Here is a 24123-nt window from a genome sequence, read left to right as displayed (position 1 = left end):
CTTTTGAAATTTGGTTTGGAATTTTTGACGTTTCATTATTTAGTAGTTTTATTGCAAGGATTTTGTATTTCTTCATCTTTGTACCTTTCGAGATTCCATTTGTGGTGCTCTTCTTTATTTTCCAAGTTACTTTTATAAGATTAGCTACGTTGAAAAAAATTATGAACAACGAACCAAAAAAAGCGCAAATTTTGTACATATCTCTCCTAGATTCGGTTGAAAATGTTAAAAATTCATTTGATTACATTGTAAGTAACTGTTAAACTGGTGAATTAAATTGAAACGTAGACCTGTTTAATTCTTTTCCTGTTTTTCAGTTTTTCTTGACTATATTTGCGAATATACCCAGCACGATGTCAATAATATATGAATTAGCAAGAGATTCGAAAACAATGGGATTTGTAAGTGTTCTTGAATAATTTTAATATACTTAATGTTTTATTTTATTTTATTTTTTATCACATCCACCACATAATTTTATCAACATATTTAATATATGAAAGCGCAGTAAGTAAAAGTAAAGTAATGCCCGACTATCGGGAGCTGAGAAGGTAGTCCTCATCAGAGACATTAACCAACTGCTGTACATCGACAGGGATAACCTGTTCGAAATGCGGTATCGTAGACCAACCCTGTTAACAACTATTTCGTGCGAGTTGTCGTGCACGCATCGTAACTCCAAAGACGTCGCTTTTGCCATCAGTGAGGTTTACAAGAGCGTGTACAACTCAAGGGCAAAGATCCGATCTTTGCGAGTGGAGAGCCTCACAGGCGCACGCATTCCTGTAGGAAGGGACTGAACCCTATACCTGGTATTTACGCAAGAGAAGAAGGGATTGCTGACTGAGGGATACGGGTTCGCACGTGACCGCAGGGCTGGCTTTTTCGCACCAAAGACCCGTCTGCCATTCGGCCTTTCTTCGGCCTGTGTATTTCAAAGCCAGCAGTCGGATGGTTATCCCGCCATCGGCCAGCTTTATAAATTCCAAGATGGTAGTGGAACTTTGTTATTCCCTTGCTGCCTCTTACGAGACTCACAGGAAAAGAGGGGGTGGCTATATTCTTTACTGCCGTTACCACACAGCGTATTTATATTATTATATGTATAAAAAATAAATATTATCTCATATTATAAATCAATTTTAATTGTGTGCTTTTATTGTATATTTCTATCATGGAAGTAATTCTCAGAACAAATTTGGATACACATTATTATCGTGTATCTGTTCTTAAAGTAACTTTCTAGATATCGTATTTTGACTTAAACTCCGTACAAATTGTGTAGGTATGTGTTTATATGTGCATGTGAGTGGAGAGAGTCAGTAACAATTATAAACCTATCCACATAAACAGTCTAAATATTGTGTTGTCAATTAATTTCATTTCATTCTCTTATAAAGAAAACAGTTTTCAGTAAACACATTAAGTTCATAGAGAAGTTTGTAAGAAAACTGTTAACGTAACCGTAACTTCATAAAATCGTAAACTGCGTGTCTGCTTTACAGGAAAGTATCTATGTCAACTTGGCGGAAGTTGTTACTGCTGTCATGTTTCTATTAACACTTTTCACACCAGCCGTAGCAGCAGGAACGTTATCAAGCGAGGTCGAAAAAATGAAAATCGCTTTGCAAGATTTACTCGTTTCAGAAAATGGTTTGTGTGATTGTAGAAGTTTTTAAGTTCCGTGACACAAGAAAACATACTAAATTAAAATAGAATTATACTTTGAACAACTAGCTTGAAATACTGAAACACATAGAACTACATACATATACGTATTGATAGCCGATTAATACATCATTCGTATACATAGTTAATAATTGTTTTTGCCCGCAAACGATAAAAATCAACTTCAATTTTCATCGAAAAATAAAACATCGTTGTCTACGTTATTGAATTATATCGAATAATATACGCATTATTAAGAATGACTCAAAAGTACTGATCAAATCTCGATCAAATTTAAGTGACACCACTCGACAAGCACCAGATTTTGATTTAAAAGCAATCATCAAAATCGGTGCACACAATAAAAGTTATGACGAGTAGCTTAATAAAAAAAGAGTCGAATTTAGAAAGGCCACATTTTTTGAAATCAGTTAAAAAATTGTCAATGTTTTGTCAATGTTTTACAAAAGTATCTGTTTTTCTCATGCATCATCATTCATCATCATCATCATTCCAGCCTATTGCAGTCTACTGCTAGACATAGGCCTCCAGAAGTTCGCGCCAAAAATGCGTGTGTCATGTGTATTGCCCATAGTCACCGCGGTAGGCCAGCAGCTTGGTAACCGCAGGGCTGACTTTGTCGCACTGAAGACGCTGCTGCCTGTTTTCGGCCTGTGTGTTTCAAAGCCAGTGGTTAGATGGTTATCCCGCCATCAGTCGACTTTTTAAGTTCCATGGTGGTAGTGGAACCTTTTTAGCCTTTTGTCGCCTCTTACGACACCCACGGGAAGAGAGGGGGTGGCTATATTCTTTGGTGCCGTAGCCACACAGCACTCTCATGCATCATTCAAAAGTTATTTTAGTCTTGGTCTGTTGCATAAAAGCTATATAGATACAAACGGATTTAATAGTTGCAATGTTACAACGCCAATTTATTTTAAAGTTACTCTCCGAGTTTCTGGGTAATGTTTATTTGGTTATTACTTTCCAGACGAAGGTCGCGTCGAAGATATAAAATTGTTTGTGAGCTACATTAACGCTCGACCTTTTAAGCTTCACGTGCTGCAGATCATTCCTTTAGACACGTCGTTTCTCGTCATGACAATAAATTTTATTATCACATACGTGATTGTAAGTCTACAACTAACTCACATCTTTTAAAATCAGTTCATTATTATTTGCGAGGTACCGCCTGTGACATGTTAATTACAATTTGTTCGAAATACAATTTGTTATTTTTTTGTCACAGAATTATGATTCTAGAGTTGTGAGAGGTGATATAAATACAAATGATATTATTGCTTTATCAATACCTTACAGATAGTTTATAAGATAAATGTTTAAATATTGCGCACTACAACTTGAGCATTCATTAAATTAGTTTGCTTTATTAATTAAACTAGGGACACTGTAAAATTTTTTCGTCAATAAATTACACAATTTAACAGACACGATGTCGTTTGATTCAATTCCTTTACATTTACGTTAAAACTTTTATAATACTTCGCACAATTAACTAAATGCTGAATAGAGAATACCTTAAAATACCTATATTCATAATAATTGAGAATACATTGAACATTAACAACATACATTTACATTGTTGACCTAAATGGTCCCATAATTATTGGAACAGATGACAAGCCCGAATATCAAAGCAATTACATTATTCATTAACTTTGTCTGTAAAGTTAATTTCTTGTCCATATTTGTTCTCTTACTCTTTATTCTAAAATTGTCGTCATTTTACCAATCACAGTTTTGAGTATTCGAAAGGGTTGATTGGTTGACTCTTTTACTTCTAGTTGTCCAATTGAATGACTTTTTAATTTAAGGATAAAAAAATTGTTATTCGTGCTGTTATACCTAGGTTTAATTCGCGGATAGTGCTGACGCCGCTATTTTAATTACTTTAAATATTTCATTTTCCATACAGTCGAGTCAGTTGCCGTTTACCATCCAGCGCGTCACAATATATATATTTTTATACAGAAAAGGAAAGTGAGGTGTTTCTAGGGACAGTTACTGTAAGTGTTTGGACTATTAAATAAACTTTATCAATATTTAACCAGTTGTGTGTCTATTCTAAAAGACTACCGGGAGGTGCCGCGTAACAATTGGTGTCAGAAGTGGGATGTCGTAAGTGGTTTTCTGTATAAAACCCTGACATCCGAACCCTGGCACCCAGGTACGTCATTAGACATTACACAAGGTCACAGGCCCCACGTTGCCGTGCCTACATCAGGTATACGTCTCAGGCCCCACGAGCCGAGGCAGGTCCACCAAACACACGGAACTTCTAGCAGATCTACAGCCCCACGCTGCTGAGACTGCGTCCCAGCAGAAGAACCCTCACCAGGCAACCATACCATCATCTACATTTTACATACACGTCGCTATATTGCAACGTGACGCGTTAGCTGCAATACGACTCACAGAGCCACCACGTGTCCGAGTTCCGGCCCGCAACGTCATCAACACGTGTCACGCTTCCCAGCAGATATGATCGCGCTTGCTGTTTCATTGTGAGTTTTCTATTTTACTAAAAGCCTAAAAGTGAATAAGTGCTAGTGATCAGTGATTCTTTCCCAGAAGATTAATATTTTTTTTATTTAATTTTCAGTTATTTTTAATTGAATGCCTCCTAAAAAGGAAAAGACTGTAATTGAGGAAGCTCGCTCTGATTCCGACAGCAATTATTCAGATCCATCTTTAAAGTTCTCAAAACCGAAAATGGCTGAGAAGATAACTCTATCTGTTCTTACCAAATTTATAAAACCTTATAATGGTGATCGCGAATCTTTGCCAGCTTTTCTCACAAACTGCGAAAATGCTATTTCTCTCGCAACCGCTGACCAGCAGAATGTGCTTTGTAAATACATTATATCCCAGCTTGAAGGCAAGGCTCAAATGGCTTGCTGTCTTAAAACATTTAACAAATGGTCCGAAATAAAATCATTTTTAAAAGTCACGTTTGGTGAGAAAAAGCATTCTACGCATCTTTTAATTGATCTACAGAATTGTAAGCAAAATTCAACAGAAGATGTCACGCAATATTCATTAAGAATTGAGTCTTGTATAACACGATTACTATCTGATATACATTACAGCTGCGAAAACTCAAATGAGTTAATAGGAAGGTTAGCTGCTATGGAGGATTTGGCATTGAATACTTTTTTATTAGGGATTAATTCAAATTTATCGCAAATTGTACGCTGTCGCAATCCCAAGACACTATCTGAGGCTATCACACTTGCTATTGAGAAAGAAAAGCTTTTAAACCTAACCAAAATTTCTCAACAACCTTCTAAATATTGTTCAATTTGCCACAGATCAGGTCATAACACCTCTGTATGTTTTAAAAACCAAAAACCTAATTTTACTAAATCTAACAATTTTCAAAAAACATTTCATCTACAAAATCCTCTTATTTTAAGTCGACCTTATAAACCTAATTTTAATTATAATAATAAATATTGTGTTTATTGTAAAAACAAGGGTCATGTTATAAACGAATGTCGCAAACGCGAATATAACAATAGCCGCCGCATACTGCAACCCGATTCTTCTCAGATTGCACAAAGTGACGCCACGGGTTCACGTGCACCGAATAACGTATCGCGCGTGCACCATTGTGATAATATTGATCGATGTAATACTTCTTTTAACGAAAACGATTTAAACTAAATCCGATTTCGGCCTCGTGCCAGTCGAAATCGTCGGCTATAAACAGCACAAACTCCATTTTCGATTCTCTATCATCTCAGCCTCCCCGCGAGGTAGGCCTGAGTCATATCATTATGAATACTATTCCTAATTCTTATAAATTAAATGCATCTCAGTCCTAGCCGCTGAGTCTCACTGAATCTTATAAATTAAATGCATCTCAGTCCTAGCCGCTGAGTCTCACTGAATCTCATAAATTAAATGCATCTCAGTCCCAGCCGCTGAGTCTCACTGAATCTCATAAATTAAATGCATCTCAGTCCTAGCCGCTGAGTCTCACTGAATCTCATAAATTAAATGCATCTCAGTCCTAGCCGCTGAGTCTCACTGAATCTCATAAATTAAATGCATCTCAGTCCCAGCCGCTGAGTCTCACTGAATCTTATAAATTAAATGCATCTCAGTCCCAGCCGCTGAGTCTTACTGAATCTTATAATAATAAGTCTCTTAAATCTCATAAAAAAAATCTCAATCATTCTATACCAATACACGCAATCACGCATTCTAACATAAATAAAGCCAGCACAATCGTAAAGTCAAGCTTAAATACTTTTAATTCTACTATTCGAAGACTAAACCAAAACGAAATTAAATTCCCATATAACTATACTAAATGATATTCTTTCTCAAGTTACAAAGCAAAATGATAACTTATACTACGTAACGCGAATAAATAGTTTTATCAATCTAATTGAAAGTTCCCTGATAACAATTTCTAATTTCTTAGACATAATCCTTAATTCTATTTTATTTTAAAAGCAAATATTTTAGCTAACATGTTTCTACTACAACAAAAGATTATTTTCATATTAAAAATACCATTAATATACCCAGAAAAATACATTGTTTACAAAAATATTCCTTTACCGACTCCACATGATAAAAATGCTAACACGTTTTCTTTAATGCAACCGACTAAAGCTTATATTGCAGTAACAGATGATAAGCTCAGTTACGTCTTGTTAGATAACTTAAACAATTGTAAGTTGATAAACGATGAGTATTCATATGCCCTATGCTCAGCATTTATTCGAGTATAAATAATCCTTGTTGCGAAAGTAAATTGTTAACAGAAGTAGTCCTATCAATGCCACCTGAATGTAATTATAAACTTTTGTATAGTAATGTCGATATTTGGCAAACGCTTAGTAATAATAAGTGGATATTTGTTCAATCTAAACCATGTAAATTAACTGTTAAATGTAATGAAACTCTCAAATCGTAATGTATCCAATTTCTAAATAAATGTTTTTTATACTAATTCTAAATATTAAACTAATGTCTTAAGATTATCAATGTACTATCTCTTACACTATTCATTACACTAACTCATATACTAATTCTTATAATAAATAATAATCTTTACTCTAAGATAAACACACTTAGATACTTATAAAAGTTTGTTATGATTTTTTTATTTATGAATTTTGGTAATTTTTGACAATTTTATAAATTTTATGATTTTTGTGAATTTTATTAAATTTATATTTTCTTTGAGAATTGTTTGTGTAGAATAGACTAACATTAGTCATATAAGTTAAAATGTTACTAACACATATGGATGAATTTTCTAAAACAAACTTATTATTATAATTATCTTATTATCATAATTTTATAATAAAATGTCAAATTCTTAATTATTGATGATAATATTAACATTGTTAAAATTTTAGCTAAGCAGCTCTCTTATTGTTTAATGATAAATTTTATTTTTTTAATTCCAATTAATTAATATTTTGGTAAAAATTGTAAAACGCTCATTTTCCTTTCTGACCTTTTCGATTTTAGTCGCGTCTCAATTCCGCTTCATCTTTAAAGATAAAGCTCCATCAAAAGGGGGGAGATGTTATACCTAGGTTTAATTCGCGGATAGTGCTGACGCCGCTATTTTAATTACTTTAAATATTTCATTTTCCATACAGTCGAGTCAGTTGCCGTTTACCATCCAGCGCGTCACAATATATATATTTTTATACAGAAAAGGAAAGTGAGGTGTTTCTAGGGACAGTTACTGTAAGTGTTTGGACTATTAAATAAACTTTATCAATATTTAACCAGTTGTGTGTCTATTCTAAAAGACTACCGGGAGGTGCCGCGTAACAGTGCGTTATCTGTGCTTTACATTACTAAATTATTATTCTATCACAAGTTGAATTATATTTAATTAGACCGAAATCAGACTCAAGTATGATTTGAAATATAACGAAGACTGTTTTAAAAATATTTGAGAACGTGATTTAGATTATGGGGAAGTTATATTGTATGGGTTCACAGTAATGGTGATTCTTAATATTTACTAATTTATATCAGCGCGATCGACTTAGATGATTTTGATTATATATATATATATATATATAGGGAAATAACATTAAACTAAAAAAACCTTAAGTATATATATATGTACATAATATAATAATTAAAAAATATTATTAAAAGGAGTCCCTTTAGGCAAGGTTCCGAAGATACTGGCAGCGTTCCCCCTTTGAATAGCTAGACTAATTCTTTGTCCGAAGTAGCTGCCAGCTCTTCGGTCTCCTGTGACGTCGAATAACCTTTTCGATATTTCCTTAAAAAGTGTTACAGCACTAGGACCCCACGGACCAAGAGTCTCGACACCAAATGGGACAAAATCATATTCGGAGCCTAGACCCCTGTATTTGTCTGCTTTTGTTTTTTCCGCCGCTTCACAAGCCGCACCAGCTCTGTTGTTGTTTCCATGTAGATGGGAAGGGGCCAGCGTGTCTGAACAGGTTGCATCCCATACCAGCACCCGGCCCATCTTCCATGGAATCAAACTCATACCATCCGGTCTCTTGCCATCGTCTCTTGCAATACCAGTCGGCTCAAGTAGACTTGGCACGTTGACGGTGGCAAGGGACCGGCGTATGATATCGTTAAGTGCGGCATGTCTCGAGAAGCGGCCTGCACTTTTTAGGCATGACAGACACATGACATCACTGCCACAGGGACATTTATGAGGAGCGCAGACTGGAACCCCAAGCCGTAGACAGGTTGCGATTCGGAGCGTGTCAGGCTCAAGAAAAGTTCCTGTATTTGTCGAAGGGTACGCGTGAAGCCAGTAGCCGGCCTCATGCGTACCCACGGCCAAAAGCCTAGCACGCGCCGAGCCTGTACTACAGCTTAAAAGATTTTCATAAGTCAATTTGCAGTTTATGTCGTCCCAGCTCCTCTGTGAATTTGGAGAAACTGGAAAATTTTGACCTGGGCATGCAATTAAGAAAGCGTATCTAGCTTCTTCCAAACCAGCAATCTCAAAGTTTGAAGGGGATGCCCTTAAAATTTTACTTATGAGATTTGCTGAACTATGGACAGAAGATAGAAAGGCTGGTAAAGCGACACTGGAAATTTTTCGAATCCCTAAACCACCATAACGGATAGGTAGGGATGCTTGAGTCCAAGATTGCTCGTTCAGTTGCATATTAAGAATCGATTCTAAGCTAATTTTGATTAAGTCGTCTACTTGTGTTAAAAGATCTGGGTGATTCCAAAAGGAGCAGCAACGGAGCGCATACGTAAATTTAGGGACGAAAAGACAATATTTTAAGATGCAGAGTGCATAATGTGGACTAATTTCAAGGAGACGGTCAACTGAATTTTGAAATTTAGTGAATGAAGTATTAATATATTCAGAAATACGTTCATCAAAAATTGGAGAACCTAAAAGGTAAAGCGAATTACTGTTAACTATTTTAATATTTGGAGCCAAAATATTAAATTTTTGTTTTACGTCATTTAAATTAAAGTCGCAGCTATTTATAAAAAGTTCGCATTTGCTAAAATTAAGTTCCAAACCAATGGCTTCAAATTTATTTTTGATTAAAAAAAGGTCCGAAAACACAGTATCCACATCACCTCCTAGGGTTCCGTCGTCCAAATACCAGACGTTGAAATTTGAATTTAGATTTTTAATTATCGGATTTATAGCTAAACTAAAAATTGCAGGCCCAAGAAGATCACCCTGTTGACAACCTACTTCCGAGGACAGTTCATTAGAACGATATAATAATTTTGTTGGGTCAGCGTAACTGAGAAGAAGATAATTGTATAATTCCGGTATATACTGTTTTATTTCTGTCAGCAGGGTATCAGTATTTTTATTTGATTGATTGTTGAGGCATTTATTGCACTACATAAAGTGTATTCTATGTGATTGGATTTGAGTTCTATAGAAAATCATAAGTAACAAAGCTGACCCGCGCCCATTACGAGTCGCTTCTCGTTATCTGTATGCTTAGATCGTTAAAACTATGTACTGCACTTTTGAAACGGTTTTCTTTAGTAAGTAGAGTGATTCCAGAGGAAGGTTCATATGTATAATACACGCATAATATCGTAGAGGAACACTGACAGTTTTTGCAACCGTGCGAAGCCGGATCGGGTCGCTAGTTTACTTATAATAGGCACTTCTTCTGCTTTCACAGATTACGAATAGAAATATTTGAGGAATTGAAACTGATGGTGGCACAAGAAAAAATTAGTATCATTGATCTATTGTAATACCTCTAAATATCAGATTACTATCTAAAATTTATTCGGAAGTAGTGAAATTATTTTGCTGCTTATTACGAGTATGGTTAACGAATTTTATAAAAATGAATTCGTACTTATTACAAAATAACTTAAAACATAAAGTCGGTTAAGTCGAAAAATGCGAAAATAAATATATAAAACGTCGAAATATATAAAATGCTATAAAGAAGAAAATATTAATTAAACATGACTATCGTAAATCTAGAAAATGCAACTTCAGAATCTAAGACAGTATTATCAAATGTATTTAAGGAATTTTTCGTTATATATAAAACTAGCGACCCGCCCCGGATTCGCACGGGTGCAATAGTGATAACATAAAACAAAAGCAATCTTTTTTTTAGTTATGAAATCCGATAGGGATTCAATTATCTATAAAATTATATATAATTTCATCATTACAGCCTATACAGTCCACTGTTGGACATAGGCCTCCACAAGTTGACGCCAAAAATAACGTGAACTCATGTGTTTTGCCCATAGTCACCACGCTGGGCAGGCGGGTTGGTGACCGCAGGGCTGGCTTGTTGTTTTGTTTATATATTTGAAATATATAATTTATGTGCAGTAATTGAAAGGCTTTTTCTGAAAAGGGAGGCAAACATCTTAATCTTAGCGTATTAATATATATGATGATGATGGCTTAGTGTAGTTTCCCTTTATTTTTCAGCCTATTTCATGTTGTATGTTTTTACTTTAGAAATTGTTAATTTATAGTTTTGTATTATTGACCGCACTGCGAGTGTTGTCCACATATTAAAAAGTAATCTAATGAGATACAGCCATACACATAATATTTATTAGCGTGTATACTTATTAAAGTAATTTTCTAATGCATTGTAGTTCAATTAATTCATACAATCAGAACTTGAAAGTGAAATTCATCGAAGTAGACGTATCGTTCGTCATACTGTTGTAAAATTAAAATATTAATTAAATAATTATGATTACTGTAAATCCAAAAAAAACATATAACGTGAAACTGAGAAGAACATCATCGCAGATACTAAAACTATTCTTCATTCTACTTCAAATAATATTTGGTTATGATTTCGGTTTTATTAAATATAAATCTACTCTTCAGAAAATAATTGTTAAATTATGTTTTTCTGCTGTATCCTTTGTGTCAGGGGTTGCTTTCATTTTATTGATATATCCAGATCTGGATATGATGTATATCACATGGCACTCAATATTTATTATAGAGAGCTATACTTTTATTTTCACATTACTTCTGGCCCCTGAAAAAAATACGTTCAAGAAATTTCTAGAACATTTATTATGGATTGATTCCGAACTTAAACTGGACAACTCGTCCATCTATTTAGAACTTCAAATCTTATTATTTTCCATAATCTCACTTGGGTGGAAAATATGCTGTGGAATATATATCGGTCGATTTTATAGCAGTTTATATGCGCGTATGACGTATTTTGTTATTTTTACACCTACAGGTATTCCATTTGTGCTATTTTATTTCGTTTTCCGCGCAACAAATACCAGATTGGGTGCGTTAAAAAAAATAATTAACGAAAAACCGAAAGAAGCAGAATTTTTATATAAATCTCTCATAGATTCGCTTGAAAATGTCAAGCAGCCATTTCATTCTATCGTAAGTAACAATTGATCTGTGTTTTTTATACGACTAGGGTGGTAAATAATAGCATAAGGCTCACCTGACGGTAAGCGGCTACCATTGCCTGTAGACGTCTGCAACACCAGAAGCATCGCAAGTGTGTTGCCGACCTTACCAGAGTTTAGGTCACCTTTCTCACCACAGGACCATAATACTACTTGAGGGCAGTATTATTAGCCGTGATCTTCTGTAAGGTTGAGCTACTTCCCCAGAGGGGCTGGTTCAAATTTTGAGCAGGATATTTCCTGCTGTACCCTACCCGTGTGAAGTAATATAATAAAATATTAGGTCTTTACCTATGAAATTGCCGTTTCGTCGTACTGGCTATTTCAAAACTAAAAAAAAATCGCTAAGAACTCTAATTTCAAATTATTTTTATGTTAAAAATAAGAGTAATAAGAATTCTAATTCTTTTTATATAATTAGCCATTTGTTTAATGGTTAGCGTTCTGTTTACATCGCATTTGTACGTTTTTTGTCATCGTGGATGTGTTAAAAATTCGAGTGATTATGGAGTGTGAGTTCCGTCGTCGTAGCAAAGCGGCAGAAGCGGCACGCAACATCAACGACGTTTACGGTGCGAACACTACTAACGATCGTACCACCCGTTATTGGTTTGCAAGCTTTCGTTCCGGAAATTTTGACCTTAGAAATGAACTATGTGGTCGGCCGAAAATGTTGGTCGACAATGACGAATTAAAGGCGATTGTGGAGGCTGATGATTGCTCAAACTACAGCTGAATTAGCAGCAGGTTTCAAAGTTAGCACTAAAACAATATTGGTCCATTTGCGTCAAATTGGCGAGGGCAAGAAGCTCGACAAATGGGTGCCTCACGAATTGAATGAACGCCAGAGCGAATACGCGTCGAGACGTGGCTTGCACTGCTCAACAGATACCTAAATAAGGTATATTGAATCAATCGCAAGCGCTCAGCTAGTTGGTTAGATCCTTGTTCAGTAGCTAAACAATGCCCTAAACGAAAAATGACTCCTAAGAAAGTGATGGTAATTGTTGGTGGTCTAGCGCTGGTATAATTCATCACAGCTTCTTACCGAAAGGCATGAGCATTACTGCAGATGTGTACTGTGAAGAACTAAACACAATAATGGGGAAGCTCGCACGTCTCCAACCAGCTTTGGTCAATCGCCCGGCTCCGCTGTTCCTGCACGACAACGCGCGACCTCATACTGCACAGCAGACGGTCTCCAAGTTACAAGAGCTGGGGTTGGAAGTTCTCCGTCATCCACCGTACTCACCAGATCTTGCCCCTACAGACTTCCACATTTTCCAGAATTTGGAAAACCTTTTGGTGCGAAAAAAATTCAATACCCGAGAGGCAGTACAAAACGCCTATGAAGAGTTTGTTGCCTCCCGTCCAGCAGTTTTTCAAGAAAGGCATCAATAAGCTACCACTACGTTGGCAAAAATGCAATGATTCCATGGGTAATTACTTTGAATAATAAAAATAAGTGCGTTAACTTATTTCATCAAAAACGGCAATTTCATAGGTAACTTACTTACTAAACTAGGGATATCTCCTTTCCAACAAATAAAGAATTATCAAAATCGGTACATCCAGTAGAAAGTTATGCGGTATAATACAACGTAGGTCGACGAAAAAAGCGTCAAGTAAAAACGCATTATTAGATATAACTCGAAAAGTAGTTGTTAGATCTCAAATAAATTTAAATGGGACCAATTGGCACACACCACCTTTCGATTAAAAAAAATTGTCGAAATCGGTCCACACGGTCAAAAGTTCTGATGTAACATACATAAAAAAAAATACAGTCGAATTGAGAACCTCCTCCTTTTTTGGAAGTCGGTTAAAAAGCATATGAGTTTTTTTGCTTTTCAGTTCTTTGTGACTCTGTGTGCAAACATACCAAGTGCGATGAAAATTATGTATCAAATAGTAAAAGACGCAAAGATCAATGGATTCGTAAGTACGCTTCAGCCTGTAATATCCCACTGCTGGGCAAAGGGTTCTTTCCCTATATAGGAGATGGATCAGAGCTTAATCCACCAAGCTGCTCCAATGCGGGTTGGCGGATATATTCCCATGAACATAATTATGTAATGTAATAAAGTGATGCGTACCTATAATATATTACATTGTTATCAGTTACTTACTTTTCATTATTACAAGTAGTAAATAGTTTTCAGTAGACCAATGAAGTTCATTCAATTTATCGCAGTCCACTGCTGGACACAGGCCTCTCCAAGCTTGCACCAAACATTGCGATTGTAAAGATTAAACTCTTATGATGTTTAATTAAAAATATATATTTTTTAACTAGCTGCCGGGACAGACTTCGTTCTGTCAAAAGCTAATTGTTTTTTTTTAGTATTAAAACCTTCCGTGGGATTTACGGAGCATACAAAAAAAAATAAATTAGCCGATTTGGTCGAGTCATTCTCGAGTTATGCGCTTAGCAACATTAATTTTAATTTATATAGATGTTCTAATAGATAATGTCTCAAGAATCATACATATTCTTTGGGTCTTTGCATTTTTTTTAAGTTATAATTGTTGTAATATTTGTTATGTAATCTTAAAATTGCAATGTATTGTTAAATAAATATATAAATAAATACCTTACAGTATCAGCCATATGTCTACCTTTGGTATTGTATGACTTCTGTCACATTTCTTCTCGCACTTTTCGCACCAGCGCTAGCAGCGGGAATGTTATCAACTGAGGTTGAAAAAATTAAGATAGCTTTACACGATTCACTCATTCTAGAAAATGGTACGTATGAAATAAATAAATAAATGAATAATTTTATAGTACACTAGCTTTTCCCCGCGGTTTCAGCTGCGTTATTTTGAGAAAGCTACAAAAATATTATGTAGCTTATTATAGCCTTCCCTGAAAAAGGACTATCTAACCCAAAAATATTTTTTTAATACGGACCAGTAGTTCTTAAGATTTTATTGAAAAATTTGAAGATTCAAACGTTTAAGCTTTATAATATCAGTACAGTTTCATATATTCCATTATAATAAATAAAATTGGAGTGTCTGTTAATGCGTGTAATATTAAATTATCCACTTTTTACTATACGAATCTGGATCAATGGAATCACGGTACATATACCAAAATAACGTTTTTTAACAATTTTGCCTACAAACTAAAGAACATACTGTAATAAATGTTTCAAATCGACAAGTCATATCCACAATATTCGGTATTTTACATTTTAAAGATGTAGAGTAATGAATGAATGAATTTAGAATTAGACGACACGATGAAGACGACAGATGAATGTCGACGTAACCAATGTCACGTAAGAAAGAATAATGTCAGTAATGAAATTAAATTTACATATATATTGGTTGTCAAATATTTATGCGTGCACGCTCAGCAATTTATTTTGCGTAAACAGTTCTATATTTATATATATATATATATATCGGGTATCGCCAGTAAAAGTATCGTCAAAATCGGTCTAGCCACTTCAGAGATTAGCCGGAAAAAACAGACAGACATTCAGACAAAAACTGTATATCCATATGCATTTAATAAAAAGCGGTTTTTTTAATATTACAAACAGACACTTCAATTTTATTTATTTGTACAGATATCATCAAGCGTCAATTATAACATATAAACATAATGGCATATAAAATAATTATTTTATATGCCATTATGTTTTGAATTTCACCATACATTTTTAGTTTTCATATTGTTAGTTAAAGTAAATATCTAATTTGTCTTAAATTATGCCATATATTAATCATCATATATTGATACGCTAAGGTTAAGATGTTTGCCTCCCTTTTTAACCGACTTCCAAAAAAGGAGGAGGTTCTCAATTCGACTGTATTTTTTTTTTTTTTTTTTTTTTTTTTTTTTTTATGTATGTTACATCAGAACTTTTGACCAGGTAGACCGATTTTAACAAATTTTGTTTTAATCGAAAGGTGGTGTGTGCCGATTGGTCCCATTTAAATTTATTTGAGATCTAACAACTACTTTTCGAATTATATCTAATAATGCGTTTTTACTTGACGCTTTTTTCGTCGACCTACGTTGTATTATACCACATAACTTTCTACTGGGTGTACCGATTTTGATAATTCTTTTTTTGTTCGAAAGGGGATATCCCTAGTTTGGTACCATGATAAGGAAACCAGGATATGATGATGGGATCCCAGAGAAATCGAGGGAAACTCTTGAAAATCCGCAATAACTTTTTACTGGGTGTATCGATTTTGATAATTTTTACTTTAATCGAAAGCTGATGTTTATCATGTGGTCACATATAAATTTTATCGAGATCTGATAACTACTTTTTGATTAATCTTTGATAACGCGTATTTACTTGACATTATTTTCGTCACCTTACGTTGTATTATACCTCATAACTTTTTACTGGGTGCACCGATTTTGACGTTTTTTATATAAATTAAAAGCTACTATTCGTCACGTGGTCCCATTCAAATTTGATTGAGATTTGATTAGTAATTTGTGAGTTATATCTAATATTGCGTATTTACTTGACGGTTTTTTCGTCACCCTACGTTGTATTATACGTTATATCTTTTTACTGGGTGCACTGATTTTGATATTTTTTGTATAAATCAAAAGCTAATACTTGTCATGTCGTCCGTTTTAAATATGATTGAGATATAATGAGCAATTTTTGAGTAATCTTTGATGACACGTATTTACATGACGATATTAAGACGACTGTGGTCATGTTCAATACTTTGCCACAACGCCATCTATCAAAATTTAATGAAACTACTTCGTTCACTATCGATCAAATTACAATATTCCACTAGAGTAGAGAGTAGCAGTTTATTCGTTATAAATATATTTGAGCTTTTAATATTTGAGTTATCGCTAATACTGGGTATTTACTTGGCTATTTTACGTCGACCAACGTTATATTAACCTCATTACTATTTTACTGATATCGATGATTCTTTTTTTTAATCGATAGGTGGTGCTTGTCATGTGGTCCCATTTAAATATAATTGAGATTTGACTCGAACTTTTTGAGCTATATCTGATATGGCGTATTTACTTGATTGTTTTTGGAGTTTTCTCCTTAAGAATCGATTTTCATTTAAGGCCCCGGAATGAAAAAATTGAACAGTAAAATCTACTGAACGAATGACCTTGTTAGAGATGGCGTTCAGACGTTTTCTAATAACGCAATTAGGTTCTGATAGATGGCGTTATTTGATTCATTTATTTACAATTTGATATAGTAATAATATATTTCTTAGACTAGTAAGCCTTTTTGTGCCTATTTAGACAGTTGATCTGAAGGGGTAAACTCCAGTCGTGCATCGGAGCTGTGTGAAAACATGAACATTACATATTTTTAATAAAAAAGACATAAACCGTAATTCAATATAAATCCGCTTCAACTAAAAAACCCGCCGTAATTAGCGATGTCAGCGCTTCGCGCGAATCGACGACGGGCCTTTTATGAAATTTCTGCCTACAATCGCTAACAAAATGTTAGAAATAACAGTAGAACATTATATAATTCTACAATTTTATAATGTCACGTTTTAAGGAATACGAACAAAGTATTACTATTTTTTCGTCGATCTACGTTGTATTACTTTTCGATGTAATTGAAGTCGGTTTTTTTTTCGTTTGCGAGCAAACACAATTATTAGAAAAAAAAACCTCACAATTACTCCACATAAATTACGTATCATTTTATAGATAATTGCTTGCTCTACCGGCATCCACAACTAAAAAAAAAATTATTATACCTTTTTTTTTGTAAATTAATTAATTAAGTACTACAATTATATATAGGACGGTTTTAATTTTGAAACAACAAATTTTTTTACTTATTTAGTGAAAATTATCCGCACGGGTATTGCTAGTGATACTTACTATAATATTTTTATTTATACTTTCCAGATGAAGACCGAGTGCAAGATATAAAAAGATTCATGAGCTACATTGAAGTTAGACCTTTTAAGCTCTGTGTGTTTCGAATTATTCCTTTGGACGTATCGCTTGTGCACACATTGCTTAATTTTACTGTCACTTATTTAATTGTAATTTTACAACTAACTCATACTTTCTAAACAAATTTATTATTATTTTTAAGTTACCGTTGGTAACATAATGGAAAATCACAATTTATTTGGGTGATTTATTGCTATGTTTTTGCCACAGGAGTTATAAAAGTATGTAAAAATATTCTTAGTATTATTGCTTTAGTAACACTTCAAAAATGCAATTTAGTGGTAGATAGTTTATGATAACTTGGTTCCTTCTCATACAAAGTAAAGATTCTCAGAATTAACTGGCTTTTTAACCGACTTCCAAAAAAGGAGGAGGTTCTCAATTCGACTGTATTTTTTTTTTTTTTTTTATGTATGTTACATCAGAACTTTTGACCGGGTAGACCGATTTCGGCAAATTTTGTTTTAATCGAAAGTTGGTGTGTGCCAATTTGTCCCATTTAAATTTATTTGAGATCTAACGACTACTTTTCGAGTTATATCTAATAATGCGTTTTTACTTGACGCTTTTTTCGTCGACCTACGTTGTATTAAAGCGCATAACTTTCTACTGGATGTATCGATTTTGATAATTCTTTTTTTGTTGGAAAGGGGATATCCCTAGTTTGGTACCGTGATAAGGAAACCAGGATCTGATGATGGGATCCCAGAGAAATCTAGGGAATCTCTCGAAAATCCGCAATAACTTTTTACTGGGTGTACCGATTTTGATAATTTTTAATTTAATCGAAAGCTGATGTTTACCGTGATCTGATAACTACTTTTTGAGTAAACTTTGATAACGCGCAGTTGCTTGACTATTTTTTCGTCGATCTACGTTGTATTACTTGTCGATGTAATTGAAGTCGGTTTTTTTTTTCGTTTGCGAGCAAACACAATTATTTATCTGAAAAGCCCTTTTAAAATGTTAGCTTCTTACGAAGATGTTATTTATAAATATTGACATCTGTTTATTATGTTGTAGATAATTATGTTATATTGTAGCTTTTGGTTGATTATGTTTTATGATAAATCAAAAATAAAATCAATTCATTCTAAACTAAGAAATTAAAAAAAAACTACTTCTAAGCGTTTTAATATTTTATTTATATTAATACATTTGTTGATTGAAGTAATCAAGTCCGAACTTTGTTTAATGAAACAGTTAAATTTATCTTCCAAAGTTTTTTATTTAATTGATCGTAAAAAATTTTTAAAATTGAATTACTGTAACAAAGTTCATACTAATACCAATAGGAATAATTAAAAATGTTAGGCAGAGAGGGAAATTCTTTTCTTTTTTGTTATTAGTATCTGGTATTACACTGTTAAACGCGACTTTTTTGAGTGTCGAACAGAGAACATCTGTGAAAGTGCTTTGTCTAACACTGCATTACATTGCATGGATTTTGTTTAATTGCAAAACAACTAACATTTGTCTTTATAACCACAACTATTTTAAACTTCAGCAACATTTGTTTGAAATCGACAAAATCTATGTGTTAACCAAACTTTAACCGAATTTAGCTGTGGCAATTCTTTGTCAGTCAGATAATTAATGTTTGAAAACTTTCTTGTATTCGTACCGACTATACGGTTTTTGAAAAATAATTCATGTACAATATTTTTGTGTGTTAAAGTACTGAGTGATTTTTGTTAAAGCAAATATAATCTTGATTGCATTTGATTTTTTTATTTTAACCTAACACTTCCCGTATAACGTCCACTGTTTAAATAAGTAAAATGTGTGTGTCAGTTTTGACACGCTATCGGAGTTTACTCATTAAGACTCATTAACATGATATTTAAAAAAATGTTCTATGAGATCAATGAAATTATAATTAACTAGCTGTGCCCGCGGCTTCGCCCGCGTTAAAATCACATGATTTGAGCCCTAGCCTGTGTGTCACAAAGTTTTCCCGGCAAACTTACAGTGAAACTCTCATCAAAATCGGCTTAACCGTTCCGTAAACCTTTCTCTTGAAGCCTTCTCTCCATTGGTCCAAACCGCATGAAAATCCGTTCAGTAGATTTTGAGGGAATCGATCACATACACTTTTGGGGACTTTGTTTTATAATACACTAACTGTTGCCCGCGACTACGTCCGCGTGGTTATGAAGAAATGCATTACTATCAAGATGCTTAACGCAAATTATTTTTTTATTTCAGTCACTTGAAATGCTTATCACACTGAGTAACTTTTTAAAAGGCACAATTTAGTATAATTTAATAGTTATTTCTGTGAAACCTCTCTATACACCATATTTTTAGTTTTATTTTCAGGCTGCAGTATAAATAACCTATAGGCGAACTTATAGCTGCTGTATATTCATACAAACTATCAACCCCAATTAAACTCCCTTAGCGGTGGAATATCGCAAAATCCGTTCTTAGCGGACGTCTTCTAACTATAATCTACCTCCCTGCTAAATTTCATCTTTGCCCATCCTGGATGTATGGACCATCCAGCGGTTTTTGAGTTCTCGTAATGAGTGAGTCAGTGACCTTTCTCTTTTTTATATAAATATAGATTACGTTGCATTATTTAGACATCTTCTCACCATCTACAGAGCATACATTTTAAATTTCAAGTCTTTTACTTCAAAGACATAGGATTTTCATACAAACTTCCAACCCCCGTTTTATTCCCTTAGGGGTCGAGTTTATAAAATCCGCCCAAATTCTTAGCGGATGTTTACGCCCTATAAGGAACCTACCTGCCAAATTTCAAGTTTGTAGCTGTTATAGTTTCGGAGATTTTGCGATGAGTGAGTCAACCTACCATCCCCCGTTGTAACCCCAAAAGGGAGTTGCTTTCTAAAAATACATTATTTATGCATCTTCTAACCATCTATAGAGCATACATTTTAAATTTCAAGTCTCTTACTTCAAAAACATAGGACTTTCATACAAACTTCCAACCCCCGTTTTATCCCCTTAGGGATCGAGTATCATAAAATTCGTTCTTAGCAGATGTCTACGCTCTATAAGGAACCTACCAGCCAAATTTCAAGTTTGTAGCTGTTACAGTTTCGAAGATTTTGTGATGAGTGAGTCAACCTACCATCCCCCGTTTTAACCCCAAAAGGGAGTTGATTTCTAAAGATAAATTATTTGGACACCTTATCACCATCTATAGAGCATACATTTTAAATTTCAAGTCTCTTACTTCAAAAACATAGGACTTTCATACAAACTTCCAACCCCCGTTTTACCCCCTTAGGGGTCGAGTTTCGTAAAATCCGTTCTTAGCGGATGCCTACGCTCTATAAGGAACCTACCTGCCAAATTTCAAGTTTCTAGGTGTTACAGTTTGGGAGATTTCGTGATGAGTGAGTCAACCTACCATCCCCCGATTCAACCCCAAAAGGGAGTTGATTTCTAAAGATATATTATTTGAACACCTTCTCATCATCTATAGAGCATACATTTTAAATTTCAAGTCTCTTACTTCAAAATCATAGGACGTTCATACGAACTTGCAACCCCCATTTCACCCCCTTAGGGGTCGAGTTTCGTAAAATCCGTTCTTAGCGGATGCCTACGTCTTATAAGGAGCCTACCTGCCAAATTTCAAGTTTGTAGGTGTTATAGTTTCGGAGATTTCGTGATGAATGACCTTTCGCGTTTATATATATTATAGATTAAAATAATTTAACAAAACTCTACAACATAAACTAAAGCTTGCTTATCTTATCGGTACAATAAACGCTGGTGAACTTTTATACTTACATCTTACACTAGCTGTGCCCGTGACTTCAACCGCGTGGAATTTAACAAAAAAAGTTATTGTTCTCTTCGCAGAGTTGTAAAATAAATAATTTCTAAAACTTTTAACATAAAAGTAGCCTAAGTTACTCCTTATTATATCGCTATCTACCAGTGAAAGTCCCGTCAAATTCGGTCCAGTCGTTTCAGAGATTAGCTGGAACAAACAAACAGACAGACAGAAAGACAAAAATTGTAAAAATAAATATTTTGGTATATGTACCGTGTATACATCCATATGCATTTAGTAAAAAGCTGTTATTTCAATATTACAAACAGACACTTCAATTTTATTTATTTTTATATATATAGATATTCAGCTGAAACCACTGTAAAACCTCTTCCTAAACTTCACTAAGCGTCACCATCTCTGAATGTTAGGATCAGTTTTTTCTCAGGATTTCACTCCTCATAATTATTTCTGAACGAAAGCTCACGAGTTTTTCGTACCCCCGAAAAGTTGACAGGGAACTTATCGTAAATAGCAATTTTTAAATTCCGGTAAAATTTGTGCATTCATTCGTTAGATTTAGCGGCCATTAACAGTAAACGTATGATGAGTGTATTGCGCTAGTGTAACTTAGTAAAATGCTTTAACCATCGCCTCTCGCCTCTAATTTCATCGGCATGCAGGAAAATTAGTCACTGCTAAAGTGATATAAATTATTGCCTCGTAACAAAGAGCAAAAACATTATAAAATATTGTATTCCACCCGCAGCTTTGCACGCACGAGATCAGGAGAAGCATTGCTTGTACGTGTGTATATAACACTACCGGCCTTAACAGCTTGTGTAATATTTTTCGTTAATGCTCCGCTCCTATTGATCATAGCGTAATGTTATACAGTCTACAGCATTCCACTACCAAACAAAATTCGAATTTTAAGTTACCGCAATTAACTTGTTTAATCAAACATACTTCAGATCTTACTCTTTTTGCGAAAACAGGGGAGGTATTTTTGTTGTTGCTACGATATCGCGTTTATTGTATTTTCAATCATACAAGGCATTAAGCATTTTTTCCTTCTTATTTATGTTTCTATTTAAAAATGGTTGCTTTTTTAAATTTGTGTGATTGACAGCACTGGGTGTGTTGTTTTCATATATCAAAAAGTAATCTATTAAGTTGGTGTCATACATGTAAGTATCTTTAACGACGTGTATATTTACTTATTCAAGTAATTTTCTAACTCATCAACTTCAATTACTTAATATATTCATATTACATTATAATAACCACTAGGAAGGACATATCTCGAAGTGAATGTATCGTTGGTCATACTGTACTAATTATTAAATATCTAATAGCTATGATTACCGTAAAACCAGCAAATAGAAACAACAATGAGGAACTTAGAGGAACGTTACCAAACACACATAGAATATTTTCATTCTATTTCACCACCCTCTCTCTTCCCGCGGGTGTCGTAAGAGGCGACTAAGGGATAACACAGTTCCGCTACCATCTTGGAACTTAAAAAGCCGACCGGTGGCGGGATAACCATCTAACTGCTGGCTTTGAAATACACAGGCCGAAGACGGGCAGCAGCGTCTTCGGTGCGACAAAGCCAGCCCTGCGGTCACCAACCCGCCTGCCCAGCGTGGTGACGATGGGTAAAACACATGAGTTCACGTTATTTTTGGCGTAAACTTGTGGAGGCCAATGTCCAGCAGTGGACTGTATAGGCTGTAATGATGAAAAAAACACGATTTACTAAAAATACCGAGCTAAGCTCGGTCACTCAGGTACTAAACTTTAAGTGTACGAAATTTCATACTCCTGTGTCCGCGCAATTTTCTTTCAAGGAGACGCGGGTTCGAATCCCGCTGGAGCGGTCAATTTTTGATATGATATTCAAAAATGTTTAGAATTCCTAATGTGTGGATAACACAAAAATAAAATCGTACATATTAAAAATAGCATGGTGTGGTCTCCTGTCAAAGATTTTCATTGTAATATGAAACTTTGAATAGTTACGGGTCTCTGTAAAGAACTCACTATAGACGGCGCCACGGTTCGCTTAAACCGAAAATAAAAATCATCATATCAAAAATTTCGCTCTGGCGGGTACATCGTTCCATAGGTTAATTGGCTAGAGCGCCGACACGGTCAGTCGGAGACGCGGGTTCGAATCCCGCTGGAGCGGTCAATTTTTGATATGATATTCAAAAATATATTGCATATTACCACAGGGAGGCCAGGTTGAGGTTTTTGACCTGGGCGGAAGCGGGAAAACCGAATACGGGTCAGACATATGTTGATATGAAGGAAAGTAGGAAATTGTTTAAGCAGAAGCTGAAGTGGTGCCAAGATAGGCAGGTGCAATTTAAAATGGATGCCCTTGCTTCCCTTCACTCTGCTAGCAATTTCAAACAGTTCTGGAAAGTGACGGGAAATATGAGCCAAAAGCCTGGCCTTCCTGTGTGCGTTGATGGTATTAGTGACAAACATATGATTGCTAATATGTTTAGTGAACATTTTAGGGTGTTACCGCAGTATAAGACAGATATGTCTCGATCGTGTGGTGCTGGGAGTATTGGCAGTCAGGTTAGGATTAGGTTTACAGCGAAGGAGGTTAGTCGCGTTATCAGGGGTATGAGTGGAGGTAAATCTCCTGGATGCGATGGTCTCAGCATCGAGCATCTTAGGCACGCTGGGGTCTGCCTTCCACACGTCCTATCTCAATTTTACAATCTTTGTCTTTGTCACGGTTACTTACCAGAGGAACTTACTAAAACTATAGTAGTTCCTATTATTAAGAACAGAACTAGGGATGTCTCGGATA

The 24123-nt window shown here is 34.7% G+C and overlaps 1 long non-coding RNA gene across 1 annotated transcript; it reads left to right on the top strand.

Annotated features, from left to right (window-relative positions):
* Window positions 1-12946: 12946 nt before the first annotated feature.
* Window positions 12947-17508, top strand: LOC123663997. Its single transcript, XR_006744731.1, has 3 exons — window positions 12947-13051; window positions 13165-13167; window positions 17498-17508. It is a non-coding gene; the product is annotated as an uncharacterized LOC123663997 (long non-coding RNA).
* The last annotated feature ends 6615 nt before the right edge of the window (window positions 17509-24123 follow it).

This window comes from Melitaea cinxia, chromosome 21, assembly GCF_905220565.1.
Source record: "Melitaea cinxia chromosome 21, ilMelCinx1.1, whole genome shotgun sequence".
NCBI classification, from domain to species: domain Eukaryota; kingdom Metazoa; phylum Arthropoda; class Insecta; order Lepidoptera; family Nymphalidae; genus Melitaea; species Melitaea cinxia.
Note: the sequence above shows the minus strand (reverse complement) of the source record. Positions and strands in the feature narration are given on the sequence as shown.